The 18,449-nt window shown below is 44.4% G+C and overlaps 1 non-coding gene across 1 annotated transcript; it reads left to right on the forward strand.

Annotated features, from left to right (window-relative positions):
• The first annotated feature begins 17,552 nt into the window (after positions 1–17,552).
• On the forward strand, positions 17,553–17,627 carry Trnat-ugu. The gene has a single exon. It is a non-coding gene; the product is annotated as a tRNA-Thr (tRNA).
• Positions 17,628–18,449: the final 822 nt, after the last annotated feature.

The following is an 18,449-nucleotide window of genomic DNA, read 5'->3' on the forward strand; positions in this document are numbered from 1 at the left end:
TCAAAATTTGTTCTCATATTTCTATGGTTCTTTTTGGATGAAGAATCATGTATAGCCCCTTAGAATCCTGTTGGTGGGAGGATTGTCAATATCCTGTGTTATTTATCGCCAGACTACCAGGCTGTTTGTCAATATCCCAAGTTAATTATCTGACCTCTCTGCGGTGTCTGCTAGAGTGAGGATAAATGTAAATGGTGGCACATCATCTGAAAAGAGATAAAAGACTCAGTGGTCCTCTTGGTGCCATTAGAGAGGAGTAGGCTATATGTTGGCACCAGATATGAGAGCCTTATTTGCTTGGAATTCCATAATCATCCACAACAATACAAACGCGCACTCATCCCTAGCACACATATAACAAGGTTACTTCTCTTCAGTAGTTCCACATATCGTACTGAGGTACGACTGGGTGTAGTATTCGACAAGTTTTGCTGTTGTTAGACAGTTTTGGTTAGTAGTTTCTGACTGAAAATATCACTTTTACTACCTTGGTGTTGCAATCGTTACGTCATTGGAGCTACATTCAGGAACAGCAGAGCCACGGCCGAATTCCAGTCCCATCTTTATCCTATCAGATCTGCTACTCCGTCTCTATTGATGTCAGTGTTGACAGTCATTCTATAACCTCAACCATATTATTCTGTTCTTCGCATCATCAACAAAGAACTGCCGCTACTGAGTCTCTGAAAGCAGTTAATCAAATTACTGCTTTATTTTACCTTCTCTATCCCCTCATAAAGCAAGGCTGCAACACGACAATGATAACTGAATCATCTCGCCTCTTGGTGTATCATTTTACGTCTGTATGTGAGGTGCCACCCAAAGTAGTTGCAGTGATTCGTAAGAAAGTCTGACACCTCCAAATTTCGACTTTCCCTATCAGTTAATACCAAATATTAGATATAAAATGGTTCAAATGGCTCTGAGCACTATGCGACTTAACTTCTGAGGTCATCAGTCGCCTAGAACTTAAAACTAATTAAACCTAACTAACCTAACGCCATCACACACATCCATGCCCGAGGCAGGATTCGAACCTGCGACCGTAGCGGTCGCTCGGTCGCAGGTCGCTCCAGACTGTAGCGCCTAGAACTGCACGGCCACTCCGACCGGCTATTAGATATAATACTTCTCTGATGTTCACATATCACCCTTAAGTCATGACTGTGACGTGAGCACATGAATCCTCTTCGAAAATCGGATATCCGAACATGTGGGTCCCATAATCATACTCTGCTTGAACTTAACGGACTATATCCGCAGCCTCATTCTGACAGAAATAAGTCTGTATTGTGAGGCATTATGTCTGCACTAAACTATGCAGACAAAAAATGGAATGTGACTGCTAGCATTATTATTTATAGTGGCATATTACCACGAGACTAATTTTCGTTGATCTGGCTACACGGTGAAAGTTACCACAGCAGTCCTCACTGTTGTATGTGATTTAGTCTCAAAAAATCTATGGAGGTGTGTGGGGGTTCATGCTGTACCTTACTTTTCTAGGCGTCCATATGCTAGGAGATGTACAAAATGTAGCACTACACAGTGGAGGATGTATATTGACACAGCAAATGATAATCTTTAACAGTTTATTACAGTTATAAATCGTATCTCAAGTAAGACAAAATATACTTCATAGGTATCACGCATCAAATAAATAATACAAAAATGACAGCGTAAAGTTTGTAAATTCTTATCATAACACACGCAGTATATATATTTTTTGCGAGTTGTGAACACCTCTTGCTGCATTTTCTCGCAACCTCGTTACAAGTGACGCAAAGCTTAATCAGTTACCCTGCTCTGGTATATTTGCTCCATCATCAAGCAATAACCTGAAATTGATAGAAAAATATGAGTACATATTTGTATAATTTTTCACATTTTGCTTAAAAAGGCAATTTGCATAGTCCCTGCTACTAATATTGCTACTGCTACTAATAATTTTATGTTATTCGACGTAATTAATCAGTTGTGTGACAGAAATCTCAAAATTAAAATAGATGTTGCCGTCAGTTTAATCAGACAAATTACGCGTTAGGCCCCTTAGAATTTGGTACTTAATGATATTGTATTACCCGAAATGACAATTGCAATAATCACATCATTATTTAGAACTGCAGTGATTGCTAATCTGAGAAAAAAATTATCTCATTTTCATTGCCGAAGTAATTCCCAAAATGTAATAGTCATAAATATATACACTGTCCAGGTACACTAATGTGACCACCTACTAAAGGCTGAAATTGTCAACTTTTGCAGCACAAACAGCTACGAGAAGTGCAGAAATAGAGTCAAGGAGGTTCTTGATGTTATCGACACCAGTGCGCGAGCCAGCTGCCCTTGGTTTCTCAGTTTTGGATCTAGGGCCCGATCGATGTGGTTCTACAGACTCTCGATTGGGCTTAAATCCGTTGAGTTTGGTGGCCAGGAGAGTACGGTAAACTCATCCTGGTGCTCTCAGAGCCACGCACGTACACTGTGGACTGTGTGACATGTCGCATTGTCCGACTGGTAGATGTCGTCGTGCCGAGGAAAAACAAACTGCATGTAGGGGTAGGCATGGTCCCCAAAGATACATGCATACTTTTATTGATCCATTATGCATTCCAGAATGACGGAATTACTCAGGGAATGCCACGAATGTATTCCTTAGGCCACAACGGCCCCTCCTGCGGCTGACGATTGTTGCAAGGTGTTTGGTTCCAGACGTTTCGCGCCTTTTAACACCAACGGCCATCTGTCAAATGCAGAATGAAACGTAATTCACTTGAAAAGGCCACCTGTGCCCATTCAATGGACGTCCAGTTGTCGTGTTGGCGTGCAAAGTGCACCCTTCGTCGCCAATGAAAAGCCGTCAGCTTGGTGCATGAATCAGACGCCCGCTGCGGAGGTCCATATGCAGCAACATTCGTGAAACGGTCGTTAAAGAGACACTGTTCGTAGTCCCTTAGTTCATCTGGCTGTTCAGTTGCTCAACAGATGAACACTTATAGGCCACTACACACTCTGCAGCTGTCATTCGCCCCTTTCATCTATGAATCGTGGTGCACCACAGTTGATTTGGCGCTAGTTTTGGGTAAACCATTTTGCATTGCACGTTATACTTTAACCACGGCAGCACGGAAACAGTTTACAGACTTAACCTTTTCGGAAATGCTTCCACTCTTGACCTGAAAGCCAAGGTCATGCCCTTTTGGACGTCAGATGAACCGTTCCGCTTCAGCATTATGACAACGTCTGCACTGTCTTCCGCGTCTCCCCACACACTTTATACACTCCTGGAAATGGAAAAAAGAACACATTGACACCGGTGTGTCAGGCCCACCATACTTGCTCCGGACACTGCGAGAGGGCTGTACAAGCAATGATCACACGCACGGCACAGCGGACACACCAGGAACCGCGGTGTTGGCCGTCGAATGGCGCTAGCTGCGCAGCATTTGTGCACCGCCGCCGTCAGTGTCAGCCAGTTTTCCGTGGCATACGGAGCTCCATCGCAGTCTTTAACACTGGTAGCATGCCGCGGCAGCGTGGACGTGAACCGTATGTGCAGTTGACGGACTTTGAGCGAGGGCGTATAGTGGGCATGCGGGAGGCCGGGTGGACGTACCGCCGAATTGCTCAACACGTGGGGCGTGAGGTCTCCACAGTACATCGATGTTGTCGCCAGTGGTCGGCGGAAGGTGCACGTGCCCGTCGACCTGGGACCGGACCGCAGCGACGCACGGATGCACGCCAAGACCGTAGGATCCTACGCAGTGCCGTAGGGGACCGCACCGCCACTTCCCAGCAAATTAGGGACACTGTTGCTCCTGGGGTATCGGCGAGGACCATTCGCAACCGTCTCCATGAAGCTGGGCTACGGTCCCGCACACCGTTAGGCCGTCTTCCGCTCACGCCCCAACATCGTACAGCCCGCCTCCAGTGGTGTCGCGACAGGCGTGAATGGAGGGACGAATGGAGACGTGTCGTCTTCAGCGATGAGAATCGCTTCTGCCTTGGTGCCAATGATGGTCGTATGCGTGTTTGGCGCCGTGCAGGTGAGCGCCACAATCAGGACTGCATACGACCGAGGCACACAGGGCCAACACCCGGCATCATGATGTGGGGAGCGATCTCCTACACTGGCCGTACACCACTGGTGATCGTCGAGGGGACACTGAATAGTGCACGGTACATCCAAACCGTCATCGAACCCATTGTTCTACCATTCCTAGACCGGCAAGGGAACTTGCTGTTCCAACAGGACAATGCACGTCCGCATGTATCCCGTGCCACCCAACGTGCTCTAGAAGGTGTAAGTCAACTACCCTGGCCAGCAAGATCTCCGGATCTGTCCCCCATTGAGCATGTTTGGGACTGGATGAAGTGTCGTCTCACGCGGTCTGCACGTTCAGCACGAACGCTGGTCCAACTGAGGCGCCAGGTGGAAATGGCATGGCAAGCCGTTCCACAGGACTACATCCAGCATCTCTACGATCGTCTCCATGGGAGAATAGCAGCCTGCATTGCTGCGAAAGGTGGATATACACTGTACTAGTGCCGACATTGTGCATGCTCTGTTGCCTGTGTCTATGTGCCTGTGGTTCTGTCAGTGTGATCATGTGATGTATCTGACCCCAGGAATGTGTCAATAAAGTTTCCCCTTCCTGGGACAATGAATTCACGGTGTTCTTATTTCAATTTCCAGGAGTGTATACGCTCCGCTGTTAGTACTGCCTCCTGCCGCCTGTGAGTGATTGCCACACATTGACTTCCAACATGGGTAGCGCTCACATTAATGTGACTGGACCGTGTATATATCAGTAAGCATGTAGAGGTCAGTTATCAATATTGTTGACTGACTGTTGGGAATTAGGGAAATAAGGTAGTGATATAGGCCCTTTGCTGTTCCTTATCTATATAAACGATTTGGGAGACAATCTGAGCAGCCGTCTTCGGTTGTTTGCAGATGACGCTGTAGTTTATCGACTAATAAAGTCATCAGAATATCAAAGCAAACTGCAAAACCATTTAGAAGAAATATCGAAATGGTGCGAAAAGTGGCAGTTGACCCTAAATAACGAAAAGTGTGAGGACATCCCCATGAGTGCTAAAAGGAACTCGTTAAACTTCGGTTACACGATAAATCAGTCTAATCTAAAAGCCATAAATTCAACTAAGTACCTAGATATTACAATTACGAACAATTTAAATTGGAAGGAACATATAGAAAATGTTGTGGGGAAGGCTAACCAAAGACTGCGTTTTACTGGCAGGACACTTAGAAAATGTAACAGACCTTATAAGGAGACTGCCTACACTACTCTTGTCCGTCGTCTTTTAGAATACTGCTGCGCCGTGTGGGATCCTCTCCAGATTGGACCGACGGAGTACATCGAAAAAGTTCAAAGAAAGGCAGCACGTTTTGTATTATCGCGAAATATGGGAGAGCGTGTCACAGAAATGATACAGGATTTGGGCTGGAAATCGTTAAAAGAAACGCGTTATTCGTTGCGACGGAATCTTCTCACGAAATTCTAATCACCAACTTTCTCCTCCGAATGCGAAACTATTTGATTGACACCAAGCTACATAGGGAGGAACGATCACCACGAAATCAAACTCTACTGTTCCATAGGGTATATGACGTTATTGATGACATAACCGAGTCAGAATTACAAACAACTTGACAGTATGAGCCCCCTTGTCAATGTGATTCGGCTCCCTCTCTGACCAGGATGCATGCACAGATTAGATTGGGAAGGGAGTCGTGATGAAGTTGTATCATCCCCTAGGGTGAGCTGGTCGACAACTGTTGTAACTGGTCCTTGATATCCTGGATACTGGTAGCGGGACGGAGCTGGCACCATGGAAGTATCTCAGCATCACGCAGAAAACTCGTAGACACCCACGCCACGCGCGGACGAGCATTGTCCTGTTGAAAAATTGCACTATAGTACTGTTGCATCAAAGGTAACACACCAGGACTCAGGATATCCGTGACGTACTGTTGTGCCATCAGTTTCCCTTCGGTCACTATCTGCCTTGAGCTGAAGTCATACTCAATGGCTAACCACGCCACTATATCAGGCGTAACACTGCCGTGTCTCTCCAAAACACTGGAAATCAGGAAATGTGGGACCACTCGCGAGGGCACCTCCTTATTCGCCAGTAATGGTCATCCGGGGTTGTGCAGAACGGCCATGCGTCGGGGAACGCAATGCGACGCAATTCTTCAGCAGCGCATGTTCCACTGTCACAGCACCACTCCAAACACAGCCATTTGTCTTGTGGTGTTAACGGCACCCTATGCACGTCGCAGTAGTTCCATGTTCCGGCTGCTGCTAGTGTACAGCCAAAGAAGTAGGGTGAAACAAAATGTTGCAGGGAGCCCATTATTTTTTCTCGGATGGCAGGCGCAGGTGTGAAACAGTTACGACGTACTTGGTGCACAATAAAGAGATTCCCTTGACGTTTTTCATTTGGAGTAGCTGTATTTTAGTTACAGGCGTTGAAGACGACTTTTTGGCTATGTTGGTGTAGATGAACGAACTTTGACAACTGACTGCGGCCAAAGGGCTGCAACGATTTTGAGATTTAAGTAGATGAAGGACGCAAAATTTAATGTTCCTTCTAAGGTTAACATTTTCAGTAGGATACATAGTTCTCAAGTAATATGCGAAAAATTGAAAAAAGTGCCAAAATTTCTCGGTGTTTTGGCCACAAAAAGTTGTCCCGAGGGGTTTGGAGGTCGAAAACTTGGATTCAACATATTCCCAGATATATACACAAGACAGAAAACAAAATCTTATACCTCGTGTTTTGCAAGAAAAAGGGCCTATAGGGCCTATTTTGTGACGCCCTTACTGGACTAAAGTGGTAGTTTCACTATCTTTCTACCTGTTTCCGTAGATGCTCACGACAATAGCCGTTTTCGAGATACTCGTTCACAGTCTCTGCCTAATAATAATCTACCACTTGTGAATGTCTTATCTCAGTGGATTTCTCCATTTGCAACCCATATCTTCGCTAGGGTGATCCCCCGTCCGTGTCTGCCCCGCTTACATATTTTTATTACCGCGTCACGTGCCCGCAACGCCAACTGGCGGCATCCAACGACACGGTGGTCAGTGTTCATAATGTTTTGGTTTTTTGGTGTATAACAGAAAGAGAGTATTACAATACTCGCACTACTGGCCTCGGATTCTAGACGAGCTGAGTTCAAATCCAGATTAGGGATTGTGAGGTTTTCTTAAATCGCTCAAGGAGAATGTTGACACTGATGGATATTTCATTCCGTATACCGTATGAACTGAAGATCCCTACTACGGTTTTCGAAGACCTGGTGCTGGTACTGAATTCAGTATCAGAGAGAGCAGAAGACCGAAGAAAAAACTGTGAAAAACATACAGGATGCGCAGAGCTTCAGCATATTCTGAACCTCTAAAAAGATTACATGGACTTATGAATCGTCATTCCCATCTCACATAGTAATCATAATGGTTTAATCTATAAAAGTCTCAAGAATGAAACAACTTGGTGCCTAAAATTGTTTAAAACAGACAGGTACATTTCCTGTGTAGCATAATAACATGGGTCAATGCCTTTTAAAAGCATAAGAACTTGTGAACGATCAAACTCACAATATCGGAATCAATTAATACTTGCCCCTTGTGTAAATGTTAGTGTAAGGCAGATTTATTATTCTAAAGGATGTTTATAAATTAATTGTATAAAAATAACTGATACTGAAAACTTATAAAAAGTTTGATATAGCGGTGAATGCCAGTGTATCTTCAAGTTTTATTTCCGCTTACCACTGTTAGTTTCCGACGTTCCCGCTAAGTGACACACGCAACTGAGTTATTCTAACAGTCATCATGGAGTCGTACAACGGTGCAGTGTGTGCACAGTGTTGGTTATGGTTTCATGAATCCAAATCCGCTATTGAATTTCAGACATAATTCAGGACTAAACACTGCAAGCCATCACCTTGATACAAACTGTTGTTAATTGGTACAATCGTTTCACCGGAACTGGCTTTGTATCACATAGGACGCCGGGTCAGGGTGGGCCAGCAGTCTCTGATGCAGCAATAGAACCAGTCCGGCAGTGATAGATTCGTAGTCAATGAGACCTGCCATCTTAAAATTTAAGATGCCTAGTGCTACAATCTGCAAAGTATTACAGAAAGGCCTGTCACTGAAACACTAACAATTGAATTGTTGCAAGCTGTAAGAGAAAGTGACAATGAAAAATGAGCTGAGTTTGATATAGAAATGTTTAACAAAACGCAGACTGAAGATGATTTTCTTAATAAAATTGCGTTCAGTGACGGAACCTCCTTCCTTACCTGCGGCAGTGTGACTCGGATATGGGGTGAACAGAAACTACTTCACATAGTCGAACATGAAACCTGAGGTAAATGTGTTTTGCGCTGTAGCAAGATTTACATTTCTCTCTTTTTTGCCGAGTTAACTGTAACGGGCATATCGTACCTGGACATGCTTGAACATTACCTATTGCCTCAACTACAACAGGATATGGTCACAGAATTTATTTTCGAGCAAGATGGCGTACATCCACATTATCGTCGTGAAGTTGTCGCGTACCTCTATAGGAATTTGGAGGCCTGCATTGGACGTGGTGGAACAATATCCCACCCACCACGATCACGTGATTTGACCTCATCGGACTTCTGTGTACGGGTTACATTAAAGACGCGGTGTTTGTTCCTCCACTTCCAGGAAACGTCGACGAGCTGCGACAACGGATGACACAAGCAGTTGCTACGATACATCAAGATTTCATTCATAGGATTTGGCAGGAAACTGATTAAAGATGGGACATTTGTCGTCTTACAAAAGGTAGCCACATTGAATCTGTAAATAAAACTTGAAGATATACTGCATTCAGCGCTGTATCAAACATTTCTGCAAATGGATTAACTTTTTCACAAAAAATGGTTACTTTTGTATAACTGATTTATAAACACCTGTATTTCCGGTATTCCCACTTACACTATACTGTTTCGTTCCCACTTTTAAATTAAAATTAGTATAAGACAACGCATATAGTTTTTCTCAGAAAAACAGGCTGTGGAAAGAAACTGAGTTGCAAAATAACAGTATCGGACAGCTGAAATAGTAATTGTAACAAACCTTTTTCATATTAATGCACATAATATTAATAGTAACTATAATTTTTAAAGTACAAAAGATGAGTGTAAAATGTAACCAATCGTTTCACTAAAATCACTGAATTTGATATTCTTCACTGAATTTGCAGTCAATTTAAATCATTACAAGACAAATGCCAGCAATAAACCACTTGAATTTTTTATACAATAACAGAATATTAATAAAATACACTCCTGGAAATGGAAAAAAGAACACATTGACACCGGTGTGTCAGACCCACCATACTTGCTCCGGACACTGCGAGAGGGCTGTACAAGCAATGATCACACGCACGGCACAGCGGACACACCAGGAACCGCGGTGTTGGCCGTCGAATGGCGCTAGCTGCGCAGCATTTGTGCACCGCCGCCGTCAGTGTCAGCCAGTTTGCCGTGGCATACGGAGCTCCATCGCAGTCTTTAACACTGGTAGCATGCCGCGACAGCGTGGACGTGAACCGTATGTGCAGTTGACGGACTTTGAGCGAGGGCGTATAGTGGGCATGCGGGAGGCCGGGTAGACGTACCGCCGAATTGCTCAACACGTGGGGCGTGAGGTCTCCACAGTACATCGATGTTGTCGCCAGTGGTCGGCGGAAGGTGCACGTGCCCGTCGACCTGGGACCGGACCGCAGCGACGCACGGATGCACGCCAAGACCGTAGGATCCTACGCAGTGCCGTAGGGGACCGCACCGCCACTTCCCAGCAAATTAGGGACACTGTTGCTCCTGGGGTATCGGCGAGGACCATTCGCAACCGTCTCCATGAAGCTGCGCTACGGTCCCGCACACCGTTAGGCCGTCTTCCGCTCACGCCCCAACATCGTGCAGCCCGCCTCCAGTGGTGTCGCGACAGGCGTGAATGGAGGGACGAATGGAGACGTGTCGTCTTCAGCGATGAGAGTCGCTTCTGCCTTGGTGCCAATGATGGTCGTATGCGTGTTTGGCGCCGTGCAGGTGAGCGCCACAATCAGGACTGCATACGACCGAGGCACACAGGGCCAACACCCGGCATCATGGTGTGGGGAGCGATCTCCTACACTGGCCGTACACCACTGGTGATCGTCGAGGGGACACTGAGTAGTGCACGGTACATCCAAACCGTCATCGAACCCATCGTTCTACCATTCCTAGACCGGCAAGGGAACTTGCTGTTCCAACAGGACAATGCACGTCCGCATGTATCCCGTGCCACCCAACGTGCTCTAGAAGGTGTAAGTCAACTACCCTGGCCAGCAAGATCTCCGGATCTGTCCCCCATTGAGCATGTTTGGGACTGGATGAAGCGTCGTCTCACGCGGTCTGCACGTCCAGCACGAACGCTGGTCCAACTGAGGCGCCAGGTGGAAATGGCATGGCAAGCCGTTCCACAGGACTACATCCAGCATCTCTACGATCGTCTCCATGGGAGAATAGCAGCCTGCATTGCTGCGAAAGGTGGATATACACTGTACTAGTGCCGACATTGTGCATGCTCTGTTGCCTGTGTCTATGTGCCTGTGGTTCTGTCAGTGTGATCATGTAATGTATCTGACCCCAGGAATGTGTCAATAAAGTTTCCCCTTCCTGGGACAATGAATTCACGGTGTTCTTATTTCAATTTCCAGGAGTGTACAACTGAACACCCCTAAAGTTCCATACATGAAGATGAAACACAACAAAATTCTTGGTCATGACAATGGAAGAAAAACTGTTAGTTGTTTTTATTCTATACTACTCCAGGTAACTAATCACAGCACGTAAATATAGGAATAGATAACTTGATTTAGGCAATGCATACTTTTAGTAGTTTTTGACAGTTTTAAGTTTTCTGCTTACATCATTTGCTCCAGTGGAATTTGGTCTTCAGGCAGACGTGGTCGTCTGCAAAGCAGACGAATACATTCTGTATGCACATAAACAAATCCCATGGCGCTGGTCACTGAAACAAACCTCAGCCATCTCATACATTCTCTCTAATAAAACACACTTTCTTATTGTCAGTTTTGTCATACATGATTGGATAAAGATGTCACAGATATATATTTACGAATTAAAACGATGGATAGTTGTCGAAATTAGCCATGAGCAAGCTGTCGTTAATTTAAATGGTTCATTATATTTAGCTACTGTGCAGATGCAGAATTTAGCTGTATTATATATCAGCAAAAACAGACAATGTTCACAGAATCAGATTTCTTGTTCTTACGTGAGACCAAATTTATGTTCAGTTATAGGTCTGTATTAATCGGCCATTGTTAAGAATCAGACACACTGTACCACTATGTCATGATTTCTGTGCCCCCTGCCCCACCCTCTGCAAGTTTTCTACTCTCCCTCACTCTCCTACCGCTGTCTCTGTCTCACTCCCTCCCTCCTTCCATCCCCTCGCCACCTTCTTTCGCTCTCTAACACAATGCATTAACAAACTCAGCTAACTGTTACCTTCAAGCAGAAAACTGCACTCGAATATGCGGAATACGTGTCTCTCACCGGAGACAACTATTAGTGCTGATATGGACTAATATTACGAAACCAGTGGTCCTATGACATTCAACTCTCTCTCCTTTCTTTGTCTAGAGACAAAGAAGCGGTTAGGTGAGTGTAGTTTTAGTTACAGTTCAACACTGCTGCTTAGTTAGAAAATTATGAACATAAGAATATCCGATCAAATGTGCCACGAGCACGAGATTTTTTTTTTTTGTTCGTGGTAACCAAAATTTCACTTTAGATGGAGATTCACTATTGCAGAGGAACAATTAAATAATATCAGACATGAGAGAGGGATGTTTGAAAGAGTTCACAGTATTTGCAAATGATTTCGAAGATAATTCCAGCAATTTATCAAAGATCGTTCACAGTCTTTGAAGTCATCTCTTACAGCAAAAGTTGTGACTCACATCAAACTTAGCAACGAGATTAGTGTCTGGTGCCACTTACAGGTCAACGATTATGTTCAGGTAGCTTGTCGTGACTCCGAACCATTACAAGGAAAAAGGAATATGCCAATCACACGAGGCAAATGTCAGGTGTAGGTCGTTGCAAGGAGTTTTGAGAGAGGCAGTTTCTCAGCGTATGACGCTGCATACCAAAAATTTGTGTGGAAGCATCTGGTATGTCAATCGTTTGATTGAGATGATTATTACGTCTGAATTATTGTAAAAAACGAAATTGTTCACCAAAAAATAGTGACGTCTGTTATGGATCTTTTTGTTGGGATGTGAGGGCTACAAGTCTTCAGAAACTGCGTCAGATTCCAGTGTTAATAAAGACGCAGCTTATCGTAGAACGAGCTGTTTCTAAACTTTAGAGAACGTTACAATGTAGAGCGTGTAAAATAATATTATCCTTATTAACACAGGGTGCTTTTAATTGTACATCTCGAAAACAGGTAATAAAGTGAACACCAACAAAGGTAAAAGAAGGTTAATGCAGTATGGAAACTACGTTAGATATCAGTGTTAATAAAGAGTGTAAAGGATATGAAATACTATTGCCCTTCTTAACACAGGGCGTTTTAAATTGAACGAAATTGATGTTTCGAAAGGAGGTAATAAGACGAACATCAACAAAGGTAAAACTAATCAGTTGATTACGACGAAATTTGATTAGAAAATGAGACACTAAAAGCAGCTGACGAGGTTTGCTATTTTAGCAGAAAAACTGCTGAACATATTAAATAGACTATAAAATGCTGACTGTCAGTACTAAAAGAAACGTCTCTGAGAAACAGAAATATTTCAAAATGTGATAAGTGTTAGGTCTTTCCTGAAAGTATCTGTCTGAAGCGTAGTCTGTTATGGAAGTGAAACGTGGACGATGAACTGTACAGGCATGAAGAAAACAGAAGGTCTGAAATGTGGTGCCACAGAGGAATGTTGAAAATCAGTGGAATTGCTTGGATGACTAATGAAGAGGTACGGAACCGAATATGCGACAACTGAAATTCATTACAAAAAAATGGTTCAAATGGCTCAGAGCACTATGGGACTTAACTTCTGAGGTCATCAGTCCCCTAGAACTTAGAACTACTTAAACCTAAATAACCTAAGCACATCACACACATCCATGCCCGAAGCAGGATTCGAACCTGCGACCATAGCAGTCACGCGGTTCCAGACTGAAGTGCCTAGAACCGCTCGGCCACCGCGGCCGGCGAAATTCATTACACTACATGACTAAAGAAAGTATAGGCTTGTATGACTAATGCTGAGGCAGGTACGAATTGTTGATCTTAGTAATGAGATGAAGCGTGTGAGATAAAAATTGTAGGGGGTGATCAAGGCTTCCCTACAATAAACAGTTTCAAGTGAATGAAGGTTATAACAGTTCTGCAGAGATAGACTTGCAAAAGATAAACTAGCGTGGAGAGGTGCTACAAACTAGTCTTCAGACTGAAGATCACAATAACAACAAAATTCAGTATGCTTTCCGCTTATATTTTTTGATACACTTTATAATACGCCAAGAAACAACATGAAGATTGTTTATGTATCATAAGAATAACTCCAGTTGTCGCGCCAGAAACCTATAAAGAATGGCTTGCAGTAGGAAACAAGAAAGCAGGTTGTGCAATGTGATGGCTTCAGATATAAAAAAAAAAAAAAAAGGAAACAAGAATTTCCTCCTCGAGTTATATGTCGGCTTTTGGAGTATTGCTGCAGTTTGGAAATTAGTACGTTGTCAAATGGATAGCATGAAATACATAATTTATTAGTTAAAGAGGTAGAAAAATCATATATAGCAACCAAGCAGGAAACGAAATACACGGGTTTCAATAAATTAGGTAAAAACCACTAAAACACCAGTAAGTAAAAATTGTTCAAATTAAATTAGATTGTTGTGTTGCAGCAGTAGTCTGCAAGAGAATCTCACTTGAAAACTAGAAAATTTTCCCTCTACTTTCTTCCTTTTTGTATGGCAAACAATTGCATGTTTAGGAGTAGAATGCATGTTGCTGCAGGCAGAGCAGGAAAAAGCAGCTGAGAGAGTAGAGTTGTTCTCACAGTTACATGCATTACAGCCTGGGAATTGGCAGATGAAAGTCTTAAAGTGTCTGCCGAGTGGTAAACTACGCTTCTTCTCTACTTCATGTGTAGAAACAAAACTTCTATACGAAGTCAAGCACCCAGAAAGTTCAGGTGTGCATGGTCAAAGCCAATATTACGCGCCTATGTCTTGTATTTGAGACCGCACAACAGCAGAAAGTAGCCACATCCTCTGCATCAAATACAGGCAGCTATTACTGTAACTACCTGATGGAATACACCATCAGGTACAGAATACAGAAAATGACAAGAAGGCTGAATGTATGCAAGGCGGTTAAACACGTTGAGTACGACTTACAAGGGGACTGCGCCTACCCGTCATCACTGACTTCGACCCAATTTATGGTAAATGCAGAGCTTGGCCCGAAATAAAACGGACAGAACTGATAGCTCCATACGGCCAAACGTTTAGAAAAAAATGGCGGGTCAGGCCATTTTCGTTAGTGTAATTTCAAGCAATCTCTGGCACAACCGAAAGAGTAGGGAACGCTCAACCGAGCGTCGTGGGCCGAATCCCTCTGGGAAAACATTTTCATGTTCAGCTTTTACATTACTTACACTGCAAATAAATCGAAATATGAACAAAATAGCCCACTCATATACAGCGCTACATGTTACAGCCCTTTCTGGAAAATTATTGCGAACAGTCTACATATGGCTACAAGAGAGCTCTTTTGGAACGAAGATGGGCACGTGGCAAAATATCGTAATGTCGTCAATACTTCATCAAAATGTGAGAGGGTTTCATCAGCCTTACACAAAAAAAAAAAAAAAATAATTGTGTGTAACGTGATGAGGCGCTGTGTGTAGGAGAACAAATTTCTTCTGTTAACTGACTCGTGGAACGGACAAACAAATCCCCAATTATACGACGAGAGTTTTCAGGATGAAGAAGGATTGTCATCGTGCACAACTAAAGTGACTTCACTCAAATGCACTCCGTTAGTGCAACTCGGTGATATCCGTTTTTATCGTCAGGTACAGACTTTGATTAAAAATCTTCAAAATTGCTACTATGTCACCGAGAGAGAAAAATACATCACATCCCGAGAAGAATGCATCAAAATATAGTCCATTGGGCATCAGCACCTATCCTCGTCAATATTTGGCGAAATCATGTGTACCGCGTGATTTGCTGCCAGTCTCTGCATCTCTGCAATGCGGGCGAATCTTTTATATATGTAAAAGAGCTTTGATTTTCTTTAGAAGTTTTCAAACAAACACGTAATTCTCAAAATTCGGCGTTTATGGCGTGCGCAAGATGCCGAGAAAATTGCTACTTTCCCTGTTTTTGCGATGAATATCACCCCAGCAGGTGTAAATTGGGTGTAATGCTCACCACATCCGTGGTGTTTTCGATAAGGCCACATGTGTTCCCCGGTTAGTTCTAAATGGTGAGCACCTCAGGGAGCTCAGTATTCGTTTGCTGGGTACAGACATGGCGAGCCCAGGTTTACTGAGCTGGGGACTGGTGATCGTCACCAGTTTTTTGGCATACTTCAGCGACCACCGTGTGGCACGGCGGTGGAATCTTGTATGTCGCAGGGAACGGGGCTCTTGGCTTGATTGCCTTGACTGTGAGAATAGTAAAAACCTAATTAAAAAAACAAAAGAACTTCAATCTCAAATTGTGCTGCGTGCCGATGAGATGCATGCCAGTTGAGACGGAACAGTCGTTAGCGGGCAGCCTCTGGGGAACCTGCTGCACAGAAGTTGTATAAGGCGTACCCAGGCAAGCAGGGCTCTATTTGGGTAGATGCTTTGTTGCCTAACTGTTTGCTGGACTTCCGTGAAGTCTAAATCTCTTTCCTTTACTCCCAGGAGTTCGTGTCTATTCCACCTGAGACATCTGTGTTGTAAAGGACTTGTGAGATGCCAGAAAATTATGGGTAGGGATACCAAAAAACTGCAACCGGAATTAGGAAGCATGAGGATCGGTGAAGTTCAGAATGTCATGAAACGGGATGAAGGCGAACTCCCAATGGCAGCGTCTGACATTCCATTTACCAAAGTTGCCCGAATGTGTTGTGGCCGACCTTCTCCACGTTAACGTTAGGCCCTATGTGCCAAATGTAACGCTCTACTTTAAGAGTCAACACTTTGGTCGTACCACCATGGGTCATAATGGTTACGCTATCTATGGAAGATGCAGCCTTCACTGCCCACGACTCCAGCATCCAACGTACTACCCAGCCCATGTGTGTCAATTGCTCCAAAGTCCATCCTGTTTTGAGCAAAGAATGTCCTGTCTTTGCAAAAGAGAAGAATACCCAGGAAATTAATGTGACGCAACAGCTCTAATATACGGACGCGAAAAAGACGTTCAAGGCTTCGGAGACACCAACTTCTGTGCAGTCATTTGTTCAATGTTGAAGCAGCCTGTGCAGAAAACTGGCGTTGGCAGCTGACCATTGCACCTCCACCTGCACCTGTTAACCGCTAGTCCAACAACAACCAAGCCTATCCACCACGGCAGTAATGGTGGCTGGGGAACATACTCTTCCTAAAGGTAACAAACTCTCACAACAGATGATATATGAGTCCCAAAAAACTGTTTGTGTTAAAATGGCCTTGCCATCATCCCTGAAGTCCAAGCTGTGGTCGAAAACCATCAAACCAAAATGATCAGGTCCGAAGACATCAGACCACGCAACCTTTGTCCTGTGCGATCGATCGGACGATGGTGCAGGTGTCGACGTCTGCCTGAGGGAACCGACGAGTCCTTCACGTTACCATCCCCACTCCCCTGATACAATCTCCTCACCACGGAGGTACGGAAAGGGGAGAGATAGAGGAAAACTTTACCGTTTAGATGGCTTCCTACTGCAGTGAAACTTGAATGGTTTCAGGATACATGTGGAGGAACTACGTCTGTTAACTCAGGGTACGCCAATATGTCTCTGTCTTCAAGACGCACATTTTAAATTCTCCGATGCCCCTGAGCTATGTGATTATTTTCTCCAAAAGGATGACCTTAGTGGAGAGAGAGCTAAAGCAGGAGTGGCTACTTTCGTCAACAATGCCTACCATCTCTCGCTTCTCTCTCTCACAAACAGCATGCTATTATGTGATGACTAACTGAAACCCTCAGCTGCCGACAGGTGTTGTTCATATACCTCGATGCGGACAGCTGAAAATGTGTGCCCCGACCGGGACTCGAACCCGGGATCTCCTGCTTACATGGCAGACGCTCTATCCATCTGAGCCACAGAGGGAATCGCCAAAGCGTGAGCGAGTAATGAGCGGATGGGCAAATGTCTATAAGGTACATTACATATGTAGAATTGTGGACAGTTGGGAATGGTAGTCTCACGGGAACGCGCAAGGGATAAGTCCCTGCAGTCGCGCTATTCATCTGTGTCCTAGGTGGCTCAGATGGATAGAGCGTCTGCCATGTAAGCAGGAGATCCCGGGTTCGAGTCCCGGTCGGGGCACACATTTTCAGCTGTCCACATCGAGGTATATCAACAACACCTGTCGGCAGCTGAGGGTTTCAGTTAGTCATCATTTATTCCAGGGAAAAGCTGCACGGTCATCAACAGTATTCTGTTCTTTCGAGAATAGTTACTGTCTTCATATATATAGTTAAGGGCTACCCAGCCACTGACCTTCGTCTGTGCGAATGCGCACAGGTTGCCCAAACTCTTACGGGAATCGCCAAAGCGTGCGCGAGTAATGAGTGGATGGGCAAATGTCTATAAGGTACATTACACATGTAGAATTGTGGACAGTTGGGAATGTGAGTCTCACGGGAAGCGTGCAAGGGATCTGTGTCCTCGGTGGCTCAGATGGATAGAGCGTCTGCCATGTAAGCAGGAGATCCCGTGTTCGAGTCCCGGTCGGGGCACACATTTTCAGCTGTCCACATCGAGGTATATCAACAACACCTGTCGGCAGCTGAGGGTTTCAGTTAGTCATCATTTATTCCAGGGAAAAGCTGCACGGCCATCAACAGTATTCTGTTCTTTCGAGAACAGTTATTGTCTTCATATATATAGCATGCTATTAGTCGCTGTATTGGTGCATGTGCGTCATCAGTTGACAATATGTTCGTTCTACCTGCTCCCAAATGAGTGCTAGATGAAGAGGCTCCCATGGCATCCTTACTCAGCTCCCAGACCCTCTCAACCTGTGTCGTGATTGTAAAACAACATAATGTGCTTTAGGGCTCTGCGGCAATCTTCCCCCTGGGTAGAGCAGCTGAGAACCTTCCCTTGTTCTCACATGCGTGTATGCTGAACATGGGGCAGAGCACA

The sequence above is a fragment of the Schistocerca americana genome, chromosome X, assembly GCF_021461395.2.
Source record: "Schistocerca americana isolate TAMUIC-IGC-003095 chromosome X, iqSchAmer2.1, whole genome shotgun sequence".
NCBI lineage: Eukaryota > Metazoa > Arthropoda > Insecta > Orthoptera > Acrididae > Schistocerca > Schistocerca americana.